General features: G+C 44.5%; 1 long non-coding RNA gene across 1 annotated transcript; it reads left to right on the forward strand.

Moving 5' to 3' along the window:
- Positions 1 to 168: 168 nt before the first annotated feature.
- On the forward strand, positions 169 to 23,991 carry LOC135916714 (uncharacterized). Its single transcript, XR_010569039.2, has 3 exons — positions 169 to 357; positions 22,452 to 22,563; positions 23,927 to 23,991. It is a non-coding gene; the product is annotated as an uncharacterized lncRNA (long non-coding RNA).
- The last annotated feature ends 453 nt before the right edge of the window (positions 23,992 to 24,444 follow it).

A 24,444-nucleotide genomic window follows, 5' to 3' on the forward strand; every position in this document is an offset into this window, starting at 1 on the left:
ACAAACGCATTGCACGAAACAGTGAGACTTTGTTTAATCCGCAATGCTTATGTGGCGAACAGGAGAGCAAAAGGTGAAAACAATGTCTTCATACAAGGCAAGTTATCCATGTAGTGGAATTGCATTTATTGTTGGTGTAGTGTTGATGTACTTTCTGAAGTCCAACCTTTAATGCAACTTAGTTTTCGTTGGTGCAAGTGCTTCTACTGGAAACATCCAAAATATGATTTAACAAATCAGGTTGCTGTCTTGTAGTTTTAGAAATTTTCCTCTGGTCTTAAGTCTTTTCTGAATCTGGAAGAGCTGGCTGATTGCACATTTCATCTCGAGATAGCTCGCACACTTCCAGCAGCACAGGTTAGCACACTTTGTTGAGTGCAGATGAGCACTGCAAATTCAATCATTTTGATGAGGCACCGACCTAATGCTGCTCACTCTTGCCACAGCACTTTTTCAACTTGTACTGTACTTGTTTCTTCCACCTTCCATTTGCAGCACCAGGGCTAAGGCACAACAGCAATAACATTTCTAGCAGAAAATTCTTGCTCCTTGGCATCTGAGCTCCCCATTCATTTGCTTCTTTCTTCAAATTTTTCTTTTCATGTGATGCTCTTGCCTTCACACACTGTCAGGCTTCTCCTTCATGCGTTTAATACTCCTTCTGTCTGCTTCTTGCTCGACATACCGTGCATGCCTTCAGTCATGTCCAATTGATCGATGCAGTCTTGTCCTTTTGTCTCTCTCCTCCAGAACCTGCAACTTTCGACAACCACTCCCCAGCATTATGTTGCTTTTTCTTGTGATAGTGCCTGGCTATCTGTTGCTGATGCCACATATTCACTTTGCAATGGTTTATTAGACCACATACATAAATTAGTAGCTGTACAAAACCTTGACTCTCCAGCACTTCCACAAAATTCATGCAGAAGTGGAAACACAGATTACACTCCGTTCCTCACCACAGCTTACTATGTCTGCATCAAAGCTTGATATTACCTACACGTGTGCACTGTCTTTGTGTCTTCCTTTGTAGGTGTAGGTCACTGCATGAGCAGAAAAAGATTTTGTTGCCCAAATGTTCATGTGCTTAAGTAGGCAATGTAGTGTACTTGATTTTTACAATGCTTAACTCAATTGGTGGTATGCCTGCACTATAACATGCACAAACTGAACAGCATATCCAAACAAGAAAATTGCTAGCCTATCACAGTTAAGTTGAGTCATTTGAATGAAAGTTGGGACAGTTTTTGTATGGGATGGCTGATGGCATTCAGGCTCATCATGTCAACATCAAAGTGGGAGCAAAAACGCAGTACATGTATAAAATATGAGCAGTTTTATTGGATTGTGGTGCTTTACATGCACCTCACTTCAAGCACAACGATGTCTTTGCGTGTCACCAGTGTCGAAATGAAGCCACTCCAGCTGGTGAGCAATGTGCTTGCAGATGGCACTGGCTACATTCCTTTGGAAAGGCATCCTCATGTTGCACAATGTAGTGAAGATGAAGGCTTTTAAATTAATGTGTACTTTATTTTTTATTTACCTCTCACCTACTGTTGCCAACAGAAATGATGTCTCTTGGTAAGCCAAATGCCTGTGAACATTGCAAGGCACAGTGTCAGGCAACCGTTTATAATCTTCAGCATAATACTGTAGAAGGCAGCCTTCTGGTTTGTATACAGGAAAGCAAGCTAGATAGGCTAAAGACTAGCTTACTTGACAGCTCTGTACAGCCTGTACATCTTACAGAAAGCAAGTCACACTGGTCACGGGACCTATTGGCCTCGAGCTCCACCACTGGAAAAGCTGGCGCCACCGTCGGCGTGACCTGCTAGGAGGGATCACGTGGACACAGCGGCCGCGTCGGCTGCTTCGGGCGCGCCGAAGCGAGCTGAAAACGAGCTTAGATTCCCTCGTACGCTGCGGTTTTCATTTAGTGGCGAAATTTTCCCGCTTTGAGTGTCTCCTTTACAACGCTTGAAAGCACTACAATAGGTAGTGGCTGCCTTTGAAGGCGCGCGACATGGTAGGCTACTGCTCGGTGCCGCAGGGCCGGACGCACGTAACGGAGGCCGGTGTCAGCCTTATTCGCACGTAGCCGCAGGACAAGCTGGCTGAAGCTTGGCTCGCGAAACACAAAACCGGTAAACAGTCATCGGCTACAACTCGGGTATGCAGCAAGCCAAGACGCGAGGAAGATTTCTGCTACGGCGCCCGGTCCGCGACGTTCTGAAAACGTGCACTGAGCCGCTCGCGCGAGTCCGCTGCCCGACTAATGTCATGACGGTTTAGTCTGTGAACTTGTGATAATATAGATACTGGCAAGTTCAGTGGAGTGGAAAGGCAGCGGTAAGAAGCACATTTAAAGAAAGCATGGCATATGGTCATGTTTGTGTTATGAATTAATGCACTGGATTACAAAAAAGGAGCAGCGGGAAATTGCGCGCTGAGAACGCCGATAAACATACAGTGCGACGCAACTCGAGAAATAGTATTGAAAGATCAAAGAATTTAGAAGAAAAAATAAATTGAATCGTCGCGACGGCACATCACAGTCCCGTAGGCGTCAAGTCTCTACAATGAAATTATTTTTGAACAGCTTTAATAGCGCCCACGCAACAATGGTTGCTTGTATACTGTCAAATGCTCATATTCTGCGGCCTTAAGCTCATGGCACGGTGCGACAACGCGCGCGCGGAGAAAGCGAAACAGTGCGCGGACAAGCATGCAGACGCGCAGTCGGTCGCGGCGAATCTGCGCGATCGCTGCATTGAGGCTTCAATCTATTACGCTCCATTTAGTTATACAAACACTATAAGAACATATTTCACATAGTTTGCTCTCAGCGTTTACCTACATCTCACGCAAGAAGCCGGTTCGGGAGACTCCATCGCGGCGACCGCGCGCAGTGGCGTTCACTGTACGTATTCGGTAAAGAGATCGCGGCTGTAAACGATTGTGTGCTTTCAGTTTGCCAAAGATTATTATTTAGACAGTAAGAAACTTCTCTCGTTTCGGAAGTACTTACAGAAATGTCCGGGAGAGCTCGCGCGTGGTGTTTTCAGTGAGCGCTGACAGCAAAACCTATGAGGAGCGCGCCACGTGATCCCTCATACTACGCCAGCGAGGCGGTTCCGATAGAGGGCGACTCCGTAACTCCTCGCCGCCAATAGCAGCGGCATGCAAATAGAGGTTTGTATTGCCTGTAGTACATATACATAGCCTTTCTTTGAAAAATATGTTTGGTCACTTTTAATTAACTTTACCTAGTCAGGACATGCATTATCACTTAAGCTGCTTGGTCTTCAAATAAAACGAGCATTTTCTGCATAGTAACTTTTACTTACATGAAATATGTGGTGGTGTTGACCTGTAGAAGTGTACAGAATACATAAAATCTTGAAGCACTTAAGCAGAATTTATAAACAATGCTAAATTTAGGTGGACTGACAAACTGAACTGTACAACACAGATAATATAGGGCACTTGCAAGACAGTTTCTTGAGGGCCTAGTTCCTAGAAGGTATTTAGAATGAAAACAGTGTCAACTGATTGGAAAAGGAAAGGGGACAGACGCAGTGCTCACTTATGACTCAAGGTTTTTTTTTGTGTGTGTGTGTGTGTGCAGTAATATATACGAGGTGGGTTCAAAAAGAAACCGAACTTTTGAAATAGTGTGCCAATCAGCAGAGGGAGCGCGCTGCGGCTACTGAGCGCATGTAGTGGCAGGTTTAGACAACAAACTGCCATTGCCGTGTTTCGCTCTGACCGTAGTTGGCGAGCTACAGCCGCTGAAATGAGCACATGAACAAGCTGCTCTTCGGATTGGTGCCAAAGTGACAATGAAGAAATTGGAAGAACAGTGTGTGTGTGTGAAGTTCTGCTACAAACTTGGGAAAACTTTCACAGAGACTTTTCAGTTGCTTAGCCAAGCATACGGGGAGGACTATGCGAGTCACACGCAGTGCTATGGTTGGTTCAAGCGTTTTGAAGAGGGAAGAATGTTGGTCGGTGACGATCCCAAGCCTGGACAACCTTCCACATCTACAGATGATGACCACATTGAGAGAGTTCGAACTGCGATTTGTGGAAATCGTTGTTTGACTGTTCGAGAAGTCGCTGATGAAGTGGGTATCAGCATAGGATCATGTCATGAAATTTTGAGTGACAAACTAGGGATGCGTTGTGTCAGTGCAAAATTTGTGCCACGTTTGTTGTCTGGTGCACAGAAGCAGACCCGTGTTGAAATCAGCCAGGAAATGCTTGCCACTGCCACTGACGATGAAAACTTTCTTAAGAACATCATAACAGCCGATGAGACATGGGTTTATGCCTACAATGTTGAAACGAAAGTGCAGTCGTCGCAGTGGGTGGCCAAAGGTTCTCCTCATCCAAAAAAATGCACGCATGAGTCGGTCAAAAATGAAGGTGATGTTGGTTGTGTTTTTTGACTGCAAAGGCATTGCCCATCAGGAATTTGTGCCACATGGTTTGATGGTAAACAAAGTTTGCCAGGGAACCCTAGCATGTTTGAGAGATTCTGTGTGCAGTAAGAGGCCTGAATTGTGGGAAAATCAGGCTTGAATGTTGCATCATGACAATGCCCTGGCTCACATGTCGCTCCTTGTCCGCAGCTACTTAGCAAAACACCACACTTCTTTTGTGCCCCACCCACCATATTCTCCGGACCTAGACCCTTTCCAAATCGTAGAGGAGATCCAGGACAATGCGAGAAGAGACCTGCATGCCATTCCAGAAATTGCATTCCAGGAGGCTTTCCAAAAATGGAAGAAAAGATGGGAAGAGTGCATTGCCAGTAGAGGGGACTATTTTGAAGGGGACAGCACTTAAGATGTTGTACCATAAGCAGCAAAGCTGTTATAGCAAAAGTTCGGTTTCTTTTTCAACACACCTCATATGCATGGAAAGGGTGGGGTTCAAGGCAGGTGCAACAAGAACGCCCAATGTGAGGTCGAATGTAGAGTTTAATGTCCAACCCACAGCAGTAAGCTGGTAACCTTCAAATGGTAAGCAGAACAGTAATGCTACGGGAACTGTCATGCCCTTCATAATTGTAACAACCATCGGAATGTTGAAGTGTCTTTTCAATGTCCCATTAATTTCCACTATTCTCATTCTAAATGGGCAAATGCACCTCCATTCATTTACCATAAGACATATCAAGAGATCAACCCCACTAATGCTAGTTCTTTCTAGGTAGCTGAAGCAAAATAGCATTTCGTTCAGTCAGTATTGATGCAAGTTTTCAAACACTCCTATCATGAAATAGCTCAGTTGTCCATCTTGAGCAAGGCAGTTATTAGCTGGTATAATGTCAGAATTTGTTTATCATTTACCGGTAGACCTGCTGATGATAATGTAAGCAGAATGCTGCTGAGACCAATGAGAAAGTGTGAAAAAGAAAATAATTATTACATTGTTCCAGCCATCATTCCCTAAGATGTCCACCCTGCCCCATCGTAACCAATCACTTCACATCCCAGCATGCATATCTTGCGCATTTCTTTCACTCTCTGTCTATTGTGTAGGACTGGCCATATTAGCTTAAAGCACTAGAAATCAATAAAATGACATCAGCATTGCCGCTGAGGAAAGACTGAAGTTAAAGAAAACAGAACAAAATCATACAAGGAAAGTAAGGTACAACACAGGTACAACACAAATTGATAAGGAAAAAAAAAGTGTTCACAGAAAATCTGTACATGTGTAACAGAACCTTGTGGGTGCATAAAGAAAAAAAGACTAAATGTTAACCTCATCACCCAAAGGGTCCCTGAAACTATTTTATTGGTGTGACCTACACGTACACAGTATCTCTCTTCGAATGGTTACTCAAAAAAAGCTTCATGTCACCATGCTATATAAAGAGCTGCAAGTGGTTAAAAATTACCCTCCTCTAAAGCCTTTCCTCTCCAATGTCACTTTTATTCTATGTGGCCTTGGCTATGTCCTGCCTCATTGGACACGACATCGTACAGTGACAGTAGTGTTGGCTACTTGCAATTTACTTGAATCTAGTGTGTTCCCATATGACTTAGAGAGGCAGCTTTTTTTTTGTTATTGTGGTGATGATGGCCTCAAAACGAAGTTTACATAGAGCGCTTATGTTTTGTACAGTGTGCAGTCGCGGTAACTTACTCTCTGCACTCACCTGCAGTACAAGAATATAAGTGCAATAGGTACAGTGCAAGTTTCTGCCACCACATGTACCCCTCTGCTGCTTTGCTTTGGTTGCTGTCGTCACTGTGCTATTGTTAAACATTATTGCATTCTTTTTCACTCTTTGCCTGCACATCTACAGCCTGGCACATCTATTGCAAAGCCCTGCTTTTTTGGAGAAACTCTCTAATTCATACCTTCCCTACCACACACGTACAAATGTACTATTGACCCAAAAAGTTAACAAATGAAGGGATCTCACAAAAAGCTGAATATCTCCGCAGCCTCAAAACGAAGCCTGGTATTCCCATTTCCAGCCTCTACTAGTATATGCAAACATTGTGATGTACGGTTTTACTGGCTACTTTTAAAGGCTGCTCGGATATTTAGCATTTTCTGAGATCCCATGGTTCGTAAACTTCTTTAGTCGATAGTATGTGTGTAGATAACAGTGGCAGACAATCTGCTATCTCAGGCTAGTCTACCATTAGACTCAAGAAACATCTACATGTCTTACATTAGTGTGTTTACTTTTACAGGTACATCAATTACTATGCCTTCATATCCTACTAAAAATAAGCTAAATGAGGAGGCTTGCTTTGTGTATTCTTAATGATGTCATGTGGGAAGCCAATCCACTTCATGAAAAAAGATCACTAGTTCGTTCTACTAGAGGTGGCTCAAAACCTGGGGAGTGGTGCCGCTATGACATCTAGCAATGGTGATTTTTAATACCCGATAATTACACAATTGATACAGAATACCTAAATTTTATTTCATCATTAGTACAGAAGGACGTCCCGGAGTTACAAAAACTGTCAGTGGGACCTATTAGTAGTTTAACAATATAGTAATTAATACATTATGGCAACATAGCAGTGATACACATCAGAATACACGAAGTTAATGAAGCGAGTAATCAAATACAAGGAAGGTGCTTACAAATACAAGCAAATGAAATAGATGCTGCGTATGAATAAATAAAAATGTAGTAATTGGCACGTTATGGAAACATAGGGATGACACATATCAAAGAACACAAGGTTAATGTACGAGATAATCAGAAACAAAAATGTGCTTACAATATGCAAAGTACAAGTGAGATATATACTGTGCGACAAAAAACTTAAAATTTCTAAAAATAAGGAAGGAAAAAATAAAGACAATGAGATATAGAGAATAAAAGCGATACATTTGGCAAATACAGAAGCACTGAAAGTGGTAAAATGAGTTTGTATATAATATGTGTTCGTGGTAATGCGTCTGTAGCCAGTAGTGTCGATAGCAAATATGTCTTCATATCTCTCTTGAATGTTAATGTTGTGCGGCAGGCTTTAATATGGGGTGGTTTAATTTAGTGTTTAATCGCCATAAAAGAGCAGTAAACATTGACAATTAGTGTTTATTTGAGGAAGGAAAGAATTGTTAGAGGAATATCTCATATTGTTAGTGTTGGCAAGAGCAGATATATTAAATGCTGAACCCTTGATGATCACCAGTAGGTACGCTACTGACGGTGCACTTGCACAAAACTCAAAATAATTTCAGAGCCCTGAAAACGAAACTTTTTTTTCCCTACTCATCAGGTGTTTCACAATCTGCACTGATGGTATTCTTCTCGAGTATTGCTGGACTACATATTTGTGCTGTGCGAATGTTCAAAATGTCAAATGTAAATCAAATAGCTGTTGACCATTTGACTTGTATTTAATTGGAGAACACGCAATTAGAAGTTATCAAATCTTCCTTTCTGTCAATAATTACACATACGGGAATCTTTAGGGAGAAAGTCAGGTGCTTGTGATGACCATTCTCAAAGGGAACTGCAGTTCCTGAGCGGACATATACAGCAGGTATTTTTTTGCTTTGCTTAGTAATTTCTAGTCGCGCAGTAAGGATGCCTCGCTTTTAGGCAGCCAACGGATTTTTCTCAATTGAGGCTGTAAAAATTATCATTTGGACAATGTGAACATGTTCCTGATGTCATCTTGGTGCAGCAGATACTATCACCTTTCAGTCACTCTCATTTACAAACTTATCAGTTGACCAGAAACCTGGTTGTGACTGGCATTACACGTGTCAAACAATCTAAAAAACATCTCTTCTAAAGCTTTCCGCGGTTTCTCTCCACCTCTTGAGTTTCAAAACCTGCCATAATGCCTTTGGCATTGTGTGATGCTAATCCCAAGGGCGCGGAATCAAATTCCGACTGCAGCAGCTGCATTTCCATGGGGAAGAAATGCAAGAACACCTGTTTACCATGCATTGAGTGCACATTGAAGAATTCCAGGTGGTCAAAATTAATTCGGAGTCCCCCACTATGGTGTATCTCATAATCATGTCGTGGTTTTTGCACATAAAACCCCAGACTCACCTCTTGTTCCCTGTAAGTAGCATTGGTTACACGAATTTAAGGCCATACTGCTCCACTCAAGGCCTATATGTAGTAGGGGTTTTCATATTCTGATATTTCTGGATAGAATTAAATATGGATATTTGACGAAACTGGCCTATTGAATATTGAATAACAAATATGTTCACATTTCAGAGAAGTGTGGAGTATTCTTGAAAAAAAAGAAACTTTACATTGCAAGGGTGGACTTTTAACATTGTTGGTACAACATTTTTTTAATGCTTAGCGCAGAAATCATAGACAAGACAGGCGAGAGAAGAGACACACACAAGTGGTACTTTCAACGATTTATTGGAAGTTGGATCACGGGTTTATACATGCAAGCATTTGCTAGCATTCTTGATAAACCTGGCCAGATTGATGTTATATTCCTGTATTGCAGACAGAAAAGCATTTGAGCTTGTTTGACACTCTAAACTAATTGAGAAGCTCTAAATCGCAAATCTTCTGCCATACTTAATTGACTGAATCTCTGCATACTTAAGTAAGCACAAACAATTCGTCAGCATAAGCGATTGCCCTTCCCATGAAGTGCCAGTTACTTCCAGTGTTCCTCAAAGCAGCATGCTTGGCCTCTTGTCATTTTTAATATGTATTAATGATATAGAAGTAGTCAGTCACCCCTTTTAAATAAAGTTGTTTGCTGATGATTGTTTTTTATTTAATGAAATACATTTCTGTGAGCCCTAACTTCTGTTATTTCAATCTCAAAATTGGCCTTCGTCGGATAATTCGAACCTCACTGGTCAGATTCGCCCAAATACAGCCGTGTTATGCGCTGAAGCATATTGAGAATGGAAAAGGGCCACTGTCACAGGACATCACACGTGTTCCTTGATTATACAAGCATGCAGTTTCCTGTCACAGTAGGAGAACCTAGCCACCTAATAAGCATAGTGGCAGCCATTCAGAGCTGTTTCTTACGTTTCAGTGGTGATTTTAGTGCTTTTTTCACCTTCCATGCATGTCTCGTGTATGAGACTGTTAATGAGGCCTAGTATGTCTTCTTTAAGTAAATGTGCCGTGCACAGAGAAGTGGAAAACAATCGTGTGTTTTGGGAAAGCTAGCAAAAAGGAAGGCAGTAAGTTGAAAAAACTGCGTTAAGCCGAGGAGATGTTAAAAGCCAACAAAAGAGTGTGAATATATCAAACTCTGAAGGCCTGCCCATACACCTATTAGGCGTCTTGGTGCTCATACTGTGACTGGAGACTGCACATGTGCATGTATGTAATTTAAGGAACACGTGCTGATTTGCAACAATGGCACCTTTCCCTGCTTGGTATGGTTCTATGCATAACATGGCTGTATTGCAGTGAAGCTAACATTAAGAAAAATAGTAAACTGGGCGAGTTCGTAGCTGTTGATGGTTGCAGGTGTAGCGATAAACTGAAACGCGGCCAAAGTTAATTTTACAGGCAAATACTGCAAAGTGAAGCAATGGCATGTTTCAATGTTTTTTTTATGCCTTTTGTTTAATTCGACCAGTCTCAATGGTCCCGTCAGAATCGAATTAACGGGCATGCCTCATAATCAGAACTGGTTTTGGCAAGTAAAACCCCAGAAAGATGATCAAATTAATGGAAGTCGACTGTATATATGGCTGAGTAGAGCCACACTGTCTAAAACCGGTACAGCAAAAAAACACCAAGAAACCTAAATGACCCATTGCAAATGCAGTCAACTTTCAGTCAAATGATAGTGATAGTTTGCTGATACATTGGTCAGCGGCCGATAGGATTTGCCCAGTTTCTACTATTAATCTTACACACTTGCGCTTATCCCTGTATATAATAGTGGTGTCATTTAGAAGAGGGCGACATGGACATGTATTGCAATGCAGAGCAAGAAAATTGTCACCTGATACACTATATTTCTGTGCTCTCTTAAGTTCTCATTAATGCATCTTCCGGTTTGGCCTATGTAGCATCTACCGCATGACAGTGGAATATGATAGACCACTCCTACACCGCATCCGACGAACTCATCTTTGCAATGCTACCACAAACCGGCTTATTTGTCCTTATTGGGTTAGTGGTTTTACACAAGGTGCTTAGCTTATTTGGAGCTGAAAAAACACCCGCACATTACCTTGGCTTCCTATCTTTTTCAGGCTATGTGATATCTGGTGTATATACGGAATCACAGCGGTTTTCACCTGGTCACGGCTGCTAGCTCTTGCATTTGCACGGAGGCATCGTCTCGAAAGTTCCTGTTTGAGCAGCCTTTCTGCCACCGACACCAACACGTCGTTAGGGTAACCAGCCTCCTTAAGACTTGCAGCCGATTGCTGGAAAATGGTTTTCATTAGGACGTTTTTGAAACACATGTTAGTTACGAAGGGTGTAAGATTGGGCTTGTTGATAAATTATGCTTCAAAGTCAGGTTAACAGTGCAAAGCCACCAGAAGGGATAGAAGAGAGAACGGAGCGCTGAACTTCCAACTGTTTCTTTTCTTTTCAGAAAGCATCGCTATTTATACAGTCACACAATAGCCCACCAACCATGCTTAGAACGCCACGACAAAGCCACACAAAATTCAGTGTGGTGATAGCCCGAGGTATCTGATCTCCTTGTCAGTGAGAGCGATAAAGGGGTGCTGATGCAACCATCCTTTAAACGTAGAATTTCTCCCGCTTTGATTATCTCACGTGTAACATGGTCTCCGTGTTTTGCAACGATAAAACATTTTTTTGAATTTCGGCCTACATCCACGTGCACAGCAGTGGGCAGAAAGCCATCCCTATTAGTTAGTTAGGCCCCTCTTCACCAAATTCAAATGGGCTGAATGAAATTGGAGAAGGGGTTTCTTAGCTCATGGACTGTAAGCCCAGCAAGTCCTACTATCAGTAGAGATGAACTGAAAGTCAAGAAACTGAAACGTATTGTACTTCAAAAGTCATTTCAAGAGGTCTCAAACACTCGCAAAAGATCTTAGACATCGGGACATTTTTCTGGACAACTATTACTAGGGAAATTCGGAAACACTAAAAAATTGTTGACAAATCTAAAAGCTCGCTGAAAAACTGTTAGTCCCGTGAGGTGGTCATATTTGTGCCTATCTAATTGTGCTAAATATAGGTTGCTAAAGACGGGAGCCAGACACAACCCTATGCAAATGCCTTTCTTCTGCAGATGCAGCCTATTGTTTCACTGTGCAAAGGTTGGCGACATGTAAAAACACCATAATTCTAAATACCCTTCTACGGAAACAACCTGCTTCCTGTGAAAACCTTACGGCGCCATATTTGTCAATACAATCCTCAACACATTGAATAAGGTCATTGAGCAGGATAGAATAATATAATTCTTTGACCTTAGCTGAAAAGGCCTTGAAGCCCTTTTTGCCGTGAAACCTAACAAAATCAAGGATTCGTCAGAACCTTTTACAAGAAACTGGTCATCAATCTCTTTAACGTTCAGCTTTGAAACCAGGTACGGGGCAGCTTGCTTCTGCCAGGTACCCCTTTCGGAAATTATGACCCGAAAAGGAACATCCTCCTTGTGCACTTACTAAAAATTACATCCTTGAACTTTTCCTTAGTTTATCGAGATTCAACTTTCTGTAAATTTCACTTGGTTTCGCTGCTACTTTCATAAGTGATACATCCTTGCGCTCATTGAAAACTGCAGAAATTGCTTGACTGGCTTTTTCCAAGAAACATTTAAAGGAAAAAACTGCAAAACCACCCTCTTTGTCAGCTGGTATGACACACAATGAATTGCTCTTCAGGTAAGACTACACATTTTACAGGTAACTTAGAAGGTTGGGGCTTACATTACAACAGGGCATCTAAACCTTCCGAATTCATCCTCACACCATCTTCTTGCGGGGCTCTTCTGGACACTTTACTTATGACGGACAGGGAAGTTCCGGTTTAGTCCAGCTGGTAGCTTGGGCAAATTTCGGACCGAGGCCAAGAACTTTGCACACACTGTTGGGTAGGATGAAACCTTCAGAAACGTAGACATCACTTGTTGCTTTCTGTCAATCCTTGTTCACATGAGCCCGTAGTAGTCTTATTTGAGGTTGTCAAAGGAACTTGGTGACCTGATCAGCTAAGTGCAGGTGCCTCCACAGAAGATTCCTTGCAGCGCACGACTCATACTGATAAAACATCTGCACGCTGAGGTAATCTCTGTGGAGACACGCCTGCTGAAGTTGTTTAGCACGTACAATCTTCAAAATTCTTTTTCCGTGACCGACATCCGAATGGTGCGAAACCAGTAAACAACGATTTTATATCCTGTGGAAGCTGCTTGTTATGAATACAGAACCTTAGGACACACATGCTGCTGGCAGCCATGGCAATGAGGGCAACAGTATGCCCGGAATCCCGAGGAACATATTGAAAAAAGCCTGTTGTACTAGAAATGAAATCGACAAGGGTGGCAATATGGGCTTGTTGGTCGGTCATCATGGAATGGTATCTGGGTAATGCAGCAAAACACGGACATAATAAAAGAAAGCTAGAACTACCTGTGAGCGCATATATATGCACAAGTGCATGGTTGAGTAAACTCACAGGTGTTTAATTTGTTTTCTTCTGTTGCTACTTTTTCTTGCATTTTGATTGCTACATATATTGTAATTCCCGCAAAAGGCATCAGCTGGTAGTCGCCACTGTATTTTGCTATGCAATTTGTATTTTGTTATGCAATCTTATCTCAGCGCGCGCCTGAAGGCGAAATTGTTGCCTAGGCAAACTATCGCCGAAGTGGAACGTTTCAGAAGACGTCCCCAAGTATGTGCACAAATATTTCACTGAAAAACATTTCAGGCGTATCTTTGCTTTGTTTCCACTAAAATTTCGCAGCAACACAGCGTTTCTTTACTCCAAGTTATTTATGAATCACTAGATGTCATTATCTACGTCGTTCATGCGTACTTTAGGCAGTGAAAACGGCACACCCACCTGCGAGCTTCTCCGATAACGACGTGCCTGTTATAAGGCGATGATATATACATATATATATTGTTCTGGACAAATCGGGCGAAGCCAACATGCTAAGCATATAATGAACGATGAGTACCAACAAATGGGATCTTGTTTTGAAATCGAACTAGAACTGAAGGAAACGAAAACGCAGGTTAATATTGCGGTAGATTACGGTAGAGATTACGGTTACGTAGTACCCATGTAGTGTTTTCAATACCACTTTTCATCAGGCCTATAAGAAAGTGGCGGTCAGATGCAGCTGCATACCGATAAAGCATGTAGTTAAATTACAAATATTGCAACGAAATATTGCTTGCAACGAAGGTCGGCGCAAGCTGGCTGAGAGGGTTTGCTTACCTCCAGAGATGGCGCGTATACAAAGACACACACATATCGATGCAGGACTTTCTAGAGGCTCCACAAATACACACAGCATCGATTTAATGACATTGCGTCATGCATAACGGCACAGGAAAGCTTCGAGACTCAGCTGCGTTAGTTACGCCAACTTCGAAAAGTAAACAGGAAGCTGCCATGGCACTTTTTGCAGGAAGCAGGTGGCGCTTCATGCATCAGAAACCGAAACAGAAACTAGCAAAACCATTTTTTTTTTGTAAGCGTTAATCTTGTTTTCGGCGCTCGGAACTTATTCCATTGGTTTGTTGTAGGACGTCCGTGTCATTGAAGGATTCAGTCCCAGTTTAAATGGTTTAAATTCTTCAAACAGTTTGTATTTTTTGCACCGCCAGTACACAGAAGCGTTTTATAACGATCTTTATTGATAAATCGATATGTGGCCATTGTTTATTGCGTTTTGAAGAGCACTCGCTTCGTCTTTCCAACAAGACGCGTAGGTTCGGCGCTCCGATTTGCATTTAAAGTGAGCTTTTGATAGCCTTACTTTATCCATTTACGCGCTGTATATGCGTTGTGACGCCTTTCACTAGTTTGCGACGACGCAGAGTATAACAACGGAGTCCCGCTGTTTACTTTTAACATGTTAAACGAAGCTAAACCTCGGTAGTGCATCGTAAATTTTTTCTAAACATAATGCAGGCACCACTCGCACCGTTAAAGCATGACTGTTAAGAAGCATTTGCAGCAGCTCATTTGTCACTACGTTGGAGCGAGAATATTGCTCATCTGTCGCTTTACCTTTCTTTACTGCTCCGTATTTTTGTGTATCCGGATATTTTAATTTTATGCAAACCACCCCTTCCGTGTGAAAAAGAAAAGAATTTAAGGAAAGGAAGATGCAACAGTTGCAAGGAAGGTGCAACAGTTGTGTGAAATAAATAGTGCTTTACTAACATCTGTAGTCACCTGGTGATCGTGCGCCTTGGGCGAATTCATTTGGGCGAAACCTGCCGGCCGGTCTTGAACTCCCGGTCCGGTGGCCGACGTTCTCTTGGCGTCGCTTCCTGGAACTCTCCCTTCTTCTGCCAGCGCAGCTCGCTTTTCTGCCGCTCTGGTCGATTTGTCCTTTCCTGATTGGCCCCTGGAAGCTCCGTGTTTTCTTCTGATTAGATGCCTTTTCCTTTTATTTTGTTCTTCTAGTGCTGCGTGCTCACGTGCCGGACACTCTTCAACGTTGTCTTCCATCCAGTACGGAATTCGCCTCTGTGTGCACATTCTTTCTCGTCTGCTTCTTGTCTCTCCATCTACCGTACCATGTCACGCACTACACATCACACTATGTAGTACAGACATTCATATTATTACGATCTCATCAAGAGATGCTCAAGAGACGAGCCGCCGCGAGGAAGAGATGAAGTGTGTCTGGGCTCATGGCGTGAGCGAGTGTCGGCCTGGCTGTCTGGCTCCAGTGTAGATAGCATGTAAATAGCCTCTTTCATTTGTGTATTTTGTCTGTGTCTGTGCAACATTCTGGTGGAGGTTAGCGATCCCCGTCCTCTTCACGGCACTCCGAAGTGGTCGGCATATCGAGCTTGTCACCATACCTCCCGGTGACGAGACCGCATCTGCAACGGCTTCAGCTTGTCCGACTGCTCTTATCGTCATGGTTGCCCAACATCGTGACCCTGGTCTCTTCTGTGGCCTGGAGGGACAGGACGTTGATGAATGGCTCAAGCTCTATGAATGCGCCAGTGCTAATAACAGGTGGAATCCAACAATTACGCTTGCTAATGTAATCTTTTATCTCAGTGGCACCCCATGCGTGTGACTCCAAACACATGACGAGATAATGAGCTGGGACAGTTTCAAAGTAAAGCTACGAGAACTGTTCAGTGACCCCTTCGGGCGCAAGGTTGCCGCGAGAAAGGCTCTTGCGCCTCATGTCCAGACATCTGCAGAGCCATACGTTTGATACATCCTAGACGTCTTGGCTCTTTGCCACAAAGCCCACGATACCTTGTCTGAAGCAGATAAGGTGGCCAAAAGGCATCACCGACGATGCTTTCAATTTTTTGCTTTCGGCAATGTCTTTCCTATCGGCGCCATGATAAATGAATGCTGTCGCCTTGAATAAGCTAAGAGCCGCCGTATCACACACCACATCACGCAGCTACCCAACACTGCTGCTACGTTGACATGTGAGGGTCGACCACATCAGACGACCACCTGTGATGACCTAACCCGTATTGTTCACCGCCAGCTCGAGGCCACCTGTTGGCCAGCCTTCTCCGCGACACCTCCCGACCCGCCAGCAACCACAATTGCCAGGATTTAGGCCGTCGTCAGACAGGAATTTGAGAACATGGGTCTGAACTCTGTGTGTTTAACGACTCAACCCAGCGTTCCCCCATTCTCTAGCGGCCCTCCTTGTCCCCAGAACTCCTTTTCTGCCACATATCGCAACCTGTCCAAATGGCGTACCCCTGATGACAAGCTATCTGCTTCCACTGCTGTCGCATCGACCACGTCGCTCGTCACTGCCGCAACCAATGGCCACCACCTCCTCGGACATACACCTACGCTTATTCCTGCACATTTGGACCTACTGTTCCCTATGCCACCCGCCTAGAACCCACTGCCGCTGATGCTCCACCTCCGAACCTCCGCTACAGCCACTCGCCCTCACCTCAACGCCATCAGTCTCGTTCGCCCCAGGCCCGTCGCTTCTCCTCGCCGCCTATCGCCTCCTGGATGCAGCCAAAAAACTAGGCACTACAGCTTCTGGAGGTGAAGCTGTGTTGTCGACCCTGCCCTCAAATTCTCTACTCATGTTACCTACGAACCAAAACTTTCTTGGCATTGACAGCTATCCTGTGTTACGTTCGACCAGCGGGGGCTGGCGATCTTTGAGGAAGGGACCGACGGAAAGGCGCCACCAGTTCTGCCGTGACGACTCGCTTTGAAAGGACGACCAGACATCAGTCCCCAGCCCATCGGCGCCACCATGGCTGTGGCGGCGACTAGTTTTGTAAGGAGGACAATGCGCCGTGTCCCCAACGGAAGGGCGCCGAGATGGCTAGACACAGTGGGCAGAGCCAGTATTGTTAGCGTGTACACCGTCAAGGTCTGCTTGGAGCAGGGGAGCTCCTGGAAGATATTTTGCGGTGCCGTCTCATGCAGCTTAGAACCTGTCTCACGTGTCAGTCAACGGACAGATGCGGCGGCCACTGACTGCAGGGTCAACTCTGGGATAAAGAGGTGCCTGCTCGGGTCAAGCACAGTGTCTGCGAAAACCCTCTCACCTCGGTGTGGTCAGTGCAACCTGTGCAGAAGTGAGTGCGTAGAAGAAGAAGAACAACTTTATTGTAGAATAAAACGCTCAATGGGTGGAGCCCCTAGACAAGGGCCCCACTGGCTTCCACGCGCCGTCTTGCTTGTCGGATGATGGCCCTTTGGACCTCTTCCTGTGAGCTGGACAGCGCCACCTCCCATTGTGTATGCTCCGTAATTTCTGTGTTTGTCTTTTGTGGATATGCCGTGCATGCCCACGAGATGTGGTCTAAGGTTGGCGTGGCTCCGCACCATGGGCATGTGTCCGTATATCTTTCCGGATGAATTTTATGGAGAATGTGCAGGTTGTTATATTGTTACAAGCACGGGGAAAAGGGGTTTATTGAGGCGTGCGAGAGCAGGAACGGCAGGCTACGAAGAACAGGAATGGCCGCTGCACAGTCTTCGTTCTCCTCTTCCCTTCTCTTCTTGATTCCCGCGTCCCTTTGACGCGCTTGGACGTAACATACCTCCCCTCGCAGACAAAGCCCCCTGGGCGAGTCAACTAGCTTGTCGTGGCGTACATGATTTCAACCGGGCGACATGCGCGACTTGTGTCCTAGCAGAACGTCTACCAGTGTTCGTGAGGCGCGCGAGAGTATAGTTCACTTCGCTGACTTTGTCGATGACAACATACGGTCCATCGTAGTTTGCCAGCAGCTTTTGACACAAACCGCGCTTCCTTGTGGGAGTCCAAAGCCAAACGAGATCACCAGGGTTATATGTAACAGGCCGATGTCGTGCGTCGTAGCGGGCTTTGGAGTTTTCTTGTGATGCCAAAGTCCGAAGACGCGCAAGTCTCCGAGCCTCTTCAGCGAGGCACAGCGTATCGGCGATCGTAGGATTGTCGTGGTGGTAAAAAGGGAGGACAGTGTCGAGCGTATACTGGGGCGGCCGAGCATATAGAAGGAAGAAGGGGCTGTAGCCGGTTGTCTCGTGCTTGGCGGTGTTGTATGCGTAAGTAATAAACGGTAGAACTTCATCCCAATTCTTGTGATCGGACGCAACATACATGGAAAGCATATTCGTGATCGTTCGATTAGTGCGCTCAGTGAGGCCATTCGTTTGCGGATGATACGGCGTCGAGTGCCTGAGGTGCGAGTTACACAAACGCACAAGCTCTTCCACTATATCCGCCGTGAATTGACGTCCCCGGTCGCTTATGATAACACCAGGTGGTCCATGTCGTAGAACAATAGCGTGAAGTAAGAAAAGCGACACTTCGGTGGCAGTTGCTGATGGTATAGCCGCCGTCTCGCAATAGCGTGTGAAATAGTCGGCGCAGACAATTATCCAGCGGTTCCCCTTAGATGACTTTGGAAAAGGGCCTAACAGATCAATTCCAACTTGCCGAAAGGGTGAGCTGGAAGGCGGCACAGGTTGAAGGAGACCAGATGGGGCAGTGGTTGGGCGTTTCCGACGTTGGCACTGTATGCAGCTGGCGACATAAAACTCAACCGAATGTCGCATCCGGGGCCAGTAAAAGCGTTCTTGAATGCGATAAAGTGTGCGCACAGTGCCTAAGTGCCCGGAGGTAGGGTCATCGTGCATAGCCTGAAGGATTGCTGGCTGGAGACGCTCCGGCACCACTAGAAGGAAGCGTGCACCCGTGCTTGAGTAGTTCCTTTTGTACAGGAGCCCGTCACGTACACAGTAGCTGCTTGTTGCACTTGAATGGGCAGAAGTAAAGAGTGGCTCCAATTTAGTGTCTGTCCGTTGTTCCGTTTTGAACGCATCAATATCTGGAAAAGCGGGTGTCACAGAAGCGACGAGATGATCAAAATCGTCTGCGTCGCAGTCCGTCGTGGCAAGCGGCATACGGGAAAGGCAGTCTGCGTCAGCGTGTTTTCGGCCACTCTTGTAGGAAACAGTGAAGTTATATTCCTGCAACCTCAAAGCCCAGCGCGCAAGGCGACCACAAGGGTCGCGAAGGTTGACGAGCCAGCACAGGGAATACGGGGATCGAGAGGTACGGGGATCGATACCCCGCACCTCCACCAATTTGTTACAAGCACGGGGAAAAGGGGTTTATTGAGGCGTGCGAGAGCAGGAACGGCAGGCTACGAAGAACAGGAATGGCCGCTGCACAGTCTTCGTTCTCCTCTTCCCTTCTCTTCTTGATTCCCGCGTCCCTTTGACGCGCTTGGACGTAACAATATGTATAGGTTTGCAGCTTTCTCCATATAACCTGTTCTTCCTTAGTGAGATTCTTATCTGGGGGTGGTAGCTTCATTCTATTTCCTCTGTGATAGCTTAAAATTGCAGAGTAGTTCTGGTCAATCGGGATCGGGTCGTCAGAGGCTTCCTGTGAGCACCCGTGGGGTGTAGCATGCGCACGGGCTACTCTGTCAGCCTCTTCGTTTCCCCTGATTCCCTCATGACCGGGTATCCATAAAAGGTGAAATCTGGCTCGGGGTTTTATATCTTGCATAATCCTATAGGCTGCGGTGCATACTCGTCCCCTGAGGTAGCTTCTGCATGCCGCTTGAGAGTCTGATAGAATGGTTATTTGTTGTTGGTTTGGTTCCGTCGCTTTGATAGCAAGGGCTATAGCAATTTCTTCTGCTTCCACGATAGTGGTGTTGTGAGTGGAGGCGCTGATGATTTCTCTGCCCATGTAGTCAGTGACAGCAGCTACCGTTCTTTTCTGCCTGCCTGGGTATCTTGCCGCGTCCACGAAGCAGGAGTTTGGTTTGTCGCCGTGCGTTTTTTCAATGTATGCAGCTCTGGCTTCTCTTCTGCCTGCATGTAGAGTTGGGTCCATATTTCTGGGTATTGGCGCCACTTTGATGCAGTTTCTGATTATTGTGGGGATGGGCTTAGTTTGGTTGTGTTTTTCAAGGAGCTCGTGATACTCGAGTCTGCCAAGGAGTTTCCTACCCGTGGTCGTTTGTGCGAGTCTGTTTCTTTGAGTTATCAGCTGAGCGTCTGCCAGTTCCTCGAATGTATTATGAATTCCTAGAGACATGAGTTTTTCGGGTGGGGCGCACTGCGAAATTTGTAGGGCGATCTTGTAGGCTTTCCTTAAGCACGCATTGATCGCATCCCTCTCTGTTTTCGTTAGCTGGTAATATGGCAAGCTGTAAATGAAGCGGCTAACCACCAGACTTCTTATTAGGCAAAGGGTGTCTGATTCCTTCATCCCCGTCCTTTTCGTGGCTACCCGCTTATCATTCTCGCGACTTGTTGTGTTGCCGTCTTGATGAGGTTAAACCGTCCCCCTCAAAGGCGGGTTGGTTACGATGACTTTGGACGCTCCAAATTGGTCGGCGTTGAACTGCTGTGTTCCGTCACCTAGGGATTTCGGGAGGACAGTGTATTTAAGGAGCTGTTGGCAGCTCTTCAGGGTGCATTCCTTTTTCAGTCATGTTAGACTGATGAACTGTAACATTCTCATGCAGATACTGTAAATAAATCCCAGATTCCTCGTTCTTGATGAGAACAAGTCTCTCCCTTCAACAACGTCCTCAGTGTGGATAAGTTTGATGACCGCATGGGCCAGCTACCATCTATTTCATGCCCGACTCCAACCATTACACCTGTCACTGCACTCATCGATGCAGGAGCACATCTTTATTATAAGTGCTGCCTTCCGACGACGACTGAAAAAGCACTTCACCCCAGCGTCAGCACGCGTTGGTCGCGTTGCGGATGGCGGTACTGTGCCTATCATCAGCATATGTACGGCATGTGTCAGCATTGCTGGCCGCCACACTCCTGTTTTCTTCACTGTAATTGCTCATTGCCCCATGACCTAATTCTCAGACTCGATTTTCTCTCTGCGCATTCTGCTCTTATTGACTGCTCTGCCAGTAGCCTTTGCCTTGAGGTGCCGATTCTCGTAGAACCTTCCAGCGCACCCCAGTGCCGCTTACGCCCCACCTGCTTTATTCGCCTGCCACCGAAGTCAACAGCCTATACTGAACTGTTGTGTTGCCCACCTGTTCCTGATGGCGAGTACCTCGTCACTCCCCTGCCCAGCATTCCACTACAGTATGACATCACCGTGCCTCACAGCATTCTGACTGTTACTGCTAACCATACTCGCATGCCTATCTTTAACTTTGGATTGGGAAAGCAAATCCTACTGCAAGGTATTTGCCTTGTCAACGTTGATTGTCTCGGCGACCATCACGTAGCAGCTTTATCAACCGATGGTTCTTCTGAGCTTAGCAGGCCCCTCGCACCAGCCTCGGGCACCGATGCCAACATAAAGAAAATGGTTGCGGTAGACCTGTTCTCTGCGCAGGCTGACAGCCTTTGCAAAGTATTATCGTCCTACCGAGATATTTTTTACTTCAAACGATCGCCCTTTAGGCCAGACGCTCGCGGTCCAGCATTGGATTTCTACTGGCGATGCTACGCCTATTCACCGATGACCATATCAAGTTTCTGCATCGGAACGCCGAGTATTTCTAAGTGAAGTGATCAAAATGCTAGATAAAAACATCATTAAGCTTTCTTCGAGTCCCTGGTTGTCACCTGTGGTTTTGGTTAAGAAGGACGGCACGTGGCGCTTCTGTGTGGACTACCGTCATCTGAACAAAATTACTATGAAGGACGTCTACCCGCTCCCAAATATGCTCAATCAGCTTAGTAAGTTTTAAAAAGTAGGGTACGCTGTTCACTCCATAGAGAAATGTTTTACGTTCCTGGTTCATTGGCCTTGAGACGAAATTGACCTCACTGTACAGAACTATAACATGGTTGAACTTCAAAAGTTCCTCCCATGAGAATGCAAAGCTCTCCAGATCACTAATATTACCCACAGTCAAGATTCTATGGCACATATGTTTCTTTGACTAACAAGGCCAACTTAAAGCAAGATGTGTGTTTTAACACCATAGATCAGCAGCGCATAAGCTCCACCTTAAATGTGCTTGTTCACCTAAATCTGCCTGCATTTGGAAAGGTAGTGCAAACCTTAAAATTAAATTAAATTGTGGGGTTTTACGTGCCAAAACCACTTTTGCCAAAACCACTCAACATATCAAACGGATATGTTGAGCTAACAATGTGGACTGATTGTATAAGGCGAGCAAGCTGCAGAGAATTGCTAAGCTTGATGTGCAAACCTCATTTCTCAGGCAAATAAACTGTGCAATGTCGTTTTATTATTGATGACTGCTCTGCCAGTCTGCCCGAGTTGTCATTTTTTTGTATTTATAATAAAGCAGACAATTTCATGTTTTTGTAGTTGTGTGACACAGAGTCATTTGTTTCTTTACAGCTGTCGTCTTCTCGGAAGCAGGCACTGATGCTTGGAGACCTGCAGAGCACAAACTGCAGCATGTATGCCGAAATAAACAGCTGTTGCCTATTTCAAATAAAACCAATGTCAGGCAAGGCCCCTTTTTGCTGTACTGTGCTTGCAAATTGCAAAGCAATGATAAGACACAATGTAGAAAGAAACATTTTATTTTATTTGGCGGACATTAAAGTGGCATAAAAAAAAATATTGAGCAGCCCCAAGTCCGTCACTACACCAAGCAGCTCCACTGCAATTCACATGACCTAGGAATCCCAGCCATACAACCGAATGATTATTCATATAAGTGACGATCAAGATCATTCTTCACTTGAATGCCACGGAGCGCTGTTCAGTAACAGCAGTCAGTTTGTGTCCCTGCAAGCAGGAATATTAATTCGTGTTTTGGTTATTGGTGACATAACGAAATTTATAGTTTTCTGGCCCATCAGATGTTTGAATCGGAAATAAATTCTCCAAAGATGTACACCTTGTCAGCGGTACATGCAGGATGATTTGTGGCCAGACTTTTGAGTGGGACTTCGGTATCAATGGAGGTATAATGTGTGTGCATGCTTCAGTACCAGGGAGATTGGAGGCAGCATCAAGGCAACCTATAGGCACTGCATGAAAAATCTTGAAAGCTACACTATTTGCTAATGCTCTTCTGCCCTCTGCACTTGATAGAATACTTTCCAGCTTTAATTTCAATCAGAAAAGAAATTTGGTATTTTCTGATGCTACCTTGACATGCAAACAAGTTTTTGTCATGTAAGAGGAGGAGGGGGGTTACGTTAAACTACACCACAATTTACAAGTTTTTCAGCATCCTATTTCATGTGTGGTACACTTTCTTTAATTTGGCTTGCTGACCTGGCAGTTGCATAGTCTTGGGCCAGGGATGACTGGATGGGAGAAGACAATGAGGAGTACTGTTAATTGTTTAATATGCGCTTGTGTAATATAATATGTAAAAATAAAAAAACGAGTGATATTTTTATGCTTTAAGCGTTTTGCAGAGTGAAGTAAAGTTATAACGAATTTTGTTTTTTTCTAAGAGATGAGAGAAGATGGTGTTGCTTGCTCATGATGTTGCTGGGATACCCTAGTACCTAGCTCATAACTCTTTAGTGCAGTGAAGATCACCAGGTAGAAACCACATCAATTTTTAAGAGTTATGAATCTTCAGCATGAAAGTAAATTAGTGCTTTATTTTATTGGATATGTTCCCCTTTTGGAAAGTCCTGTGAACAAAATGAAAATCAGCAAAAGGAACAAATAAGGATTTGGAACAAGCATGCTATCAACACAACTAATGCAGAAGCAGAATTTAGTCACACTACATACCAATAAGGACAGTGTAGGTGTGAGAACGTTGCTGATTACTTTTCCACCTATGACAAAGGAAAAAGTATACTCCAGTAATTCAGATGAGAACACAATTCTTGTTACACCAGGTGTGGCGAGCCCGGGAGACAGCAAGAGCCGCAGGAGTCCTGGACTAAGGGCGCCTCCCACACAAGCAGAAATACACCTGCTTTCCCTTTCTTTTCTTTAATACAATAGTTTACCTGACTTGGAAGCAGTTTTATCTCGGGAGCTCCTATCTGAATACATGGGAAAAGAGAATAGTTTTTCTCTGAAGCCAGCAATGGAATTCGATGAAGTTGGTTACACGTTAAAAAAAAAAAAAACTGAAATGTAGCCACTGTTTTAGGGGGCAATGTTTTGTGGCAGGAAATTTTGAAAACTGTGAAATTAAAAAGACTTTTGTATGAAGTTTACAACTTGATACAAAAGCTATGACATTGTAAACTTCGTGCTTATATTTTTTAAGCTTACTGACTCTCAGCAATTTTTCCTAAATATTCAAGGTCCTAAATCAAAATTATGCAGCCTAGAATGACTAAAATTTAACTTTTTCTCTCAAATGCAACAAATTTCATTGAAATTATTCGGGTAGTTGTCTCAAAAG

This window comes from Dermacentor albipictus, chromosome 3 (genome assembly GCF_038994185.2).
Source record: "Dermacentor albipictus isolate Rhodes 1998 colony chromosome 3, USDA_Dalb.pri_finalv2, whole genome shotgun sequence".
Taxonomy (NCBI): domain Eukaryota; kingdom Metazoa; phylum Arthropoda; class Arachnida; order Ixodida; family Ixodidae; genus Dermacentor; species Dermacentor albipictus.